The following is a 6,558-nucleotide window of genomic DNA, read 5'->3' as shown; positions in this document are numbered from 1 at the left end:
ACTCTAAACATAATCATCATATTATGATATGTTCCTTAGATACTCTAACTGACCTTATATCTATCGCTTAAGGATGGTTATACTTGTTGGAGCCGGATCTCACTCACGTTGCAGGTATAACACTCAATGCCTCACTACGATAGTTGTTTGTGATTCTACAGTTGAATGCAGAATAATACACACTTAGGAGATGAATGTAGAGGGAGAGGGAAGTGAATTTTTATAACTGCAGCCTACACATATATATGTATTTTGTTATTAGCCTGAGACTCTGGGTAATATTGATCCACAATAATACTTAATATTGTTTAACATAAATGCAATGCTTGGTGAACCATTAATGGACATGAACATGATTATCCATCCAGAAAATAAAAAAAAACACAAACAAATAAACACAATTGCACACATTTGGATTTGTCAATTGAAGCAAGTTTTGGAAACACACAAGACTTGAAATGACGCTGCATTTCTCCAAACAAGGAAATAGCAGAAACATAAACTCAAAGAAAAGACCAATGAGGCTGAGTGTCATTAGATTGGCCACATCAAGGTAAGCAAAAGAATCAAACTACAAATTTAACAAGAACCTAAAAATTTAACAATGAAAGAGAACTTCAAACAGAGAATAGGAAAAGGAGAAAACATGTCGCAAAGGATGAAAAGGGAAAACATGACACAAAAGAGAACAGTAGTTAGTGACTCTGTCTAACTCCCTTCAACATCGTCGCGGCCATGCACTTCACCGTCGTCGTGGCCACCACGCACTCTCATGCTCACGATCTTGCGCAAGAAATACACACTCGGTGTCTCGGCCACTCATACTTCCGCTTCGCATCGTCGTCATGACCACCACGCATGAGCATGGAGCACCTTGCCTTCGCTTTCGCAATCGCACAGTCGTGATAGAATGACGGAATAGCCGGGATGGAGTGAGGAAGAAAGAAAAACACAAACCCTCAAACAACAAGCACTAGGGCATAGGCACAAAGGGAGGAAGAAGAAAGACGTTTTATTTTTCCGCAAACCCGCAAATTCAGCGTAGACTCACAAGTCTACATTAACTCACCCAAGTTTACTCGGATTTCGATTCTGCTACCATTTTAACTCGCGGAAGCTCCATGGAATCGTATGATTCTACGATTTAAAATGCGATTTTGACAACCATGAATATACTTGTTATTTGTCTTTCAAAAATAATCATATATATACTTTATATATATATATATATATATATATTATTTATAGCAGAAAATCTCAGCATCATGCCTGGGATATATTGGCTTTCTTTTGTAAACGGGTTGGAATACCCCATACTTACATTAATACTTATAAACTGTTTCCAAGAAAATATAGGATCCCTCGATTGGTTCCATAAAATTACAAGGTTATACATGGTAGTTAACAGTCATCGTTTGAAATGTTTTTTCTTCTCAAAACCAAGTGTCTAGAAGACGAAAATATATGAAAATAGTCTAATATTTTATTAGACAAAAAATAATATAAACTTCATTGAAAGGATACGAGAGAAATTGAAAATAATAAAAATTAAAAGGATAAAATGGATAAAATTAAAGACACAAAATGGCTATCAAATTGAGTTAGACTCTTTTAATACTATCAAATTATTTTCTCTTTTATCTTTTATAACTTTTCACATTCATCTTTTTTAAAAAAATTATCTTATGAGATAAATATCTATTTTTTTATAGACACAAAAATATTTATTTAATATATTCAAGTAAAAAATAATTATTTTGTGAGCACAATTGCACCACTACAATATATATGTAGATCTGTCCTGCATATAGTTAGTTAATCTATCTTTATTATCCAATATTATAATTAGCAGATAACTTGATATCGTGGAATATGATATGTTGTTGTTGTATATGACTTGAATCACTACAGTATATTTCCCCTCAATATTCATAAGAAGTACACATTCATGCATGTAATATGTATAATACAATATTATGTATTGGGAGAAGCGTGTTGGAGGCAATTTTATATGTATAATAATATAATATTGTGTATTGTATAATTTTGGATTTAAAATCAAAGGCGTCAAAAGTTGCATCATGGTCCATTCATTTGTAATAAGAATCGTGCGATTTGAAAAAGTTGTACTATAGAAGTTGGACCTCTAACCTTACCAATAATACCAATGGCGTTTGATTAGGTTAAGTTGATGGTAGAATGACGTATTACAAGGTGGATAGTCAATAAATGGGGTTGGCGGCTAACCATGTTGACGTCGGTGGCAATATTCATATTCATTCAAAGAAAATGATATCACAAATTTTTTAGAATATCAATCTCTCTTTAATTTAACCCTATTATTGTGTCGTCTTTGAGTGGTCCAATCCAATCTCCTTGATATTAAAAATAATAGTATAAGAAAAAGGATTAGAAAATTGAAAACGGATGATAAAGTGTTGTATATGAAGTCAAACTCATACATATACAACCACTAAATTGACCCAAGAAGACTTTGATGGTTACATTTTGATTTTATTGATTTGGTTTATTTATAAATATATAAATTTTAATCCATATTTTATAGTTTAATCTCAGTAGTTCCATTTTTTTCATATTGAATTCTCGTTTATGGTATTTTCTCGGTCAAAATGTTTGTTAGCGCTATTTATGTAAATTGTTAAAATTATTAATTTGATTAAAAATCATTTTAGATAAAAAAATTCAAATAAAAACTACAAAATTTATAATAAATGTGCAATCTTGATATGTAAAATTATTAAATATTCAAAAATAAAAAAGTTACAAATTAATATATATATATATATATATATATATATATATATATATATATATATATATATATATATATAATACTAGTAAACACTCCATCAATTTAGCACAAAAATGCCGAGGGAGGTTATTGAAGACTTGTTTTTATTGTCAGGGAATGCTCACAATTAATTTTGAAAAGTGTCATCAACGATTAAAATTAAGGGGATGTTTGATATGGATAAATTTCACTATTTCAAGAATTTTAATTTGGGAAATTTAACTCCGCACGTATGACATATATATTTTTAAGAAATATATTTTCGTAAAATTATGATTTTAGAGAATTATTTTTAGCTCACATTTTTATAAAAACATTCCCGTGGGAGGGAGTGTAAATCTTATTTTTCCAAGTTTAATTTTATTTTACTATAATAAAAACATAATATTATTCTTATTAAATTATTTAATATAATAAATAATTAAAATTATTGTTAAAAATATCACATAACTTTTTTATTCCTATGAAATTTACTTAAAAATTTTCAATAATCAATCAAATAAATTTTGTTCAATCCCAATGAATATAATTACATGCCCCTATAAAGGTAAAACAAATTTAATTGTAGGACCAACATTATAAAGATGGAGAGAAGAAAACTAACTCCGGTCAAAATTGATTTTAATATGTAAACCAGACTCTAAGGCAACATAAGAATGTACCAATTTGCCTAAAAGAAAGTAAGTACCAATTTTTTTTCCAGGTATTTTATTTCGGACATGTTTGAATTATAATTTAATTAAATATTTGTTCAAAAAAAAATTCTTAAATGATAATTTATTCTTAACACAACAAGAATTCATAAGATTTGCTACGGATTTTATTAACTAATAAATTTAGTAGTTATTTTAAAACTAATTACTTTCTTTTGTTCTTATTTATAAGACCTAAATTAAAAGTACTGTTAGTGTATGGAGGTGTCAAAACCTGCTAGTTCAGCCCACCCCTTAAACAGATTAGCACAACTCGCTTCCTTGATATTTACTCTAGAAAAAAGTGATCTGGTCTTACGCACCACAAGTTGTGGGTTAAATGGATTGATCCACCAACCCACCAAAAATTGAAAGAACATTTATTTTTTTTAGAAAAAATCAACAAAAAAACTTGAATAAATTAGAAAAAAATATTAGTTAAATTAAATATTCACTATCCACACACCATAATAAGATATATTATCACAAGCTAGAAGGCTATAATTATAGTAACAAAAATTTGGAAAATAGTCTTACAAAACACTAAATAAAATAATGTTGAACAATATTACAAAATATTAAAAGTGTATTTTACGTAAGTTTTACTCTATTTTTAATTAAATGAACAAAAACACTTTAAAGTCTTCAAAAAATTACAAAATACAACTTCATCTCTTCATTCTCTTGGAGTCTTTGTCCATCAACATTAAACTTAATTAGAGCCTTAAACGGATAAATCTAAAGCAATATGTTGTGGTTTAACATTTACTTTATCTTCATCTATAATTAAAAAAACAAAGTTAGCTATTTAACAATGAAAAATTAAGTGGTAAGAAAAAATAATAATAAAATAATGAATAAGTTATAAAAATTACTTAGTTCTTCAAAATCATGCAACTAGTTTGGGTTAGAATAAACAATTCAATATTTTCAGGAAGAATGGAACAACGATACTAAGTTAGCACACAAAATCCAAGACTAAAAGTAGACTCATTAGAAACGATTCTGATTGGAATTTATAAGACATCACAAATCATCTAATATAGGTCTGGAAAATGATCCCGACGATCCTTCAATAACCCAACAAATCCAATTGATAAGAAAAAAAAAATTGGATCTAAGATTTCCTTCCTCTAAATAAAGTTCCAATTCAGACTTTCTATTGTCATTGGCATGTTGGCTCAATAATCAACATATTCCTAAGACATTACAAGAGAAATGAAAGACAATAGTCAATGACAAATATTAAATAAAATTGAAATTAAATGAAATAAATAAAGTACTTTAAACAATTTAGTTAACTTATATCAAATGCACCAATCACTTGTTCATCATCCATATATGAAAACTTGTTGTGATAGAGGAGAAATTTGTTGAGAAGTTGAAACATTTGAGTTTGACTCACTTGATTTTGCTTTCACATATTCGTCAAACAAATTTTCAATCTTTTTCCTTAATCGGTAATCTTCTCTTCACAAGTAGAAGGATCAATCTTAATATAAGCAAACCAAATAATGTAGAACTTCAACCATAGGTCAAGGATGGCTCCAATAGCAAGAATATCAGAATACTCATGTCAATACTTGATAAACTTGCTCAACGTCTTTAAAGTCATCACTTTAATAACCGGATCATCACTCACAACATATTCATGCAGAAAACATTCAATTTCCCATACTTGCATAAAGTAGCGATTAGATGTTGGATAAGATAAGCCCAAAATCAAATTAGTCATGACATAAAAGGGCTTCAAAAACTCACATTTTTTCAGCCTTTCCATTTATCATTTGATGGACATTGAACATAGTTTCTATCACAAATAGCCAAACAACCAAAAGCACATTGGTACTTAATTGCACTTTCAAGCATAACATAGGTGGAATTCCATTAAGTGGCTACATCCATTCTCAAACCCACCTTAGTACCAATACCACTCACTTGAAGAACACACTCTTTGAATGCAATCTTTCTTGCCTCCAATGCTTTCACATATTTTATACTATTTCTTATATTTTTCAAACACTGCGAATCACCTTTAGGCCCTCTTGAACAATAAGATTCAATACGTGCGCACTACCTCACATGAAAGTGTTCAACATTACAAATCAAACTATTTTGCAAGTTAAGTTGCTTTTTCATAATATCCCATTGAATTGTTTGCACTAACATTGTCCAAAGTTATAGAAAAGATCTTTCTATCCATTCCCCAATCAAGCAAGACTTCAAAAATAATTATGTCATTCCATGACCACCATGTGGAGGGTTCAAAAAGCAATAATCTTACTATTCAACTTCTAGTTAACATCAATAAAATGATCTGTCACACATATATCATTGTTGAGTTATGCAAGTTCAACCATCAGCAGTCAAACAAATCCTACAATGAGCTATATGCATTGCAAGTTTCACATTTTCTTTTTCATCAACATGAATTCTCCAAAGATTAAACACAATTTTATTTCTACTAAAATTTTTTAACCTAAGATGTAAATAGAAAAGCAACTCCCTAATCCACTTATACTCAACAAAACTAAATGACAAATCATGTTGAATGATAGCACTTGAAAGTAAGCCTTCTACATTTTTTTTTTATCAATTATCATATTTCTCAAATCTCCATTTTTTCCCATTTCATTACCTCACACCTTGGCAAATGACAAGCCATGGATGAATTCCCTACTTTTATATCCCCACAAACATATTCTTGTCCATAATGATTACATTTAGCTTTTTCTTTACCATCTATAATTCCAATCTTAGTAAAATGATCTCACATTTTGGATGTAAACAACAACCAACCACTACTCAATTAAACAATAACCAGCCCTACACAATCACTAATCAGACAACAACCAGTATTAATAGTCAATCACTACCCAACTAAACAACAACTAGTCACTACATAATCACTAATCAAATTTCTGCCAATCACTAGTACTAGTACAAGTCTACAATCAAATGATAAAGCATTAGGATGATGAAGTTACCTGTTGGATGTCCACTTCTCAGCTACCAAATGCTTTCAATGACAACACCAAACGTCTAAAAGAGAGC

Source organism: Glycine soja, chromosome 10 (assembly GCF_004193775.1).
Source record: "Glycine soja cultivar W05 chromosome 10, ASM419377v2, whole genome shotgun sequence".
Classification (NCBI taxonomy): Eukaryota; Viridiplantae; Streptophyta; class Magnoliopsida; order Fabales; family Fabaceae; genus Glycine; species Glycine soja.
This window is presented reverse-complemented; position numbering follows the sequence as displayed.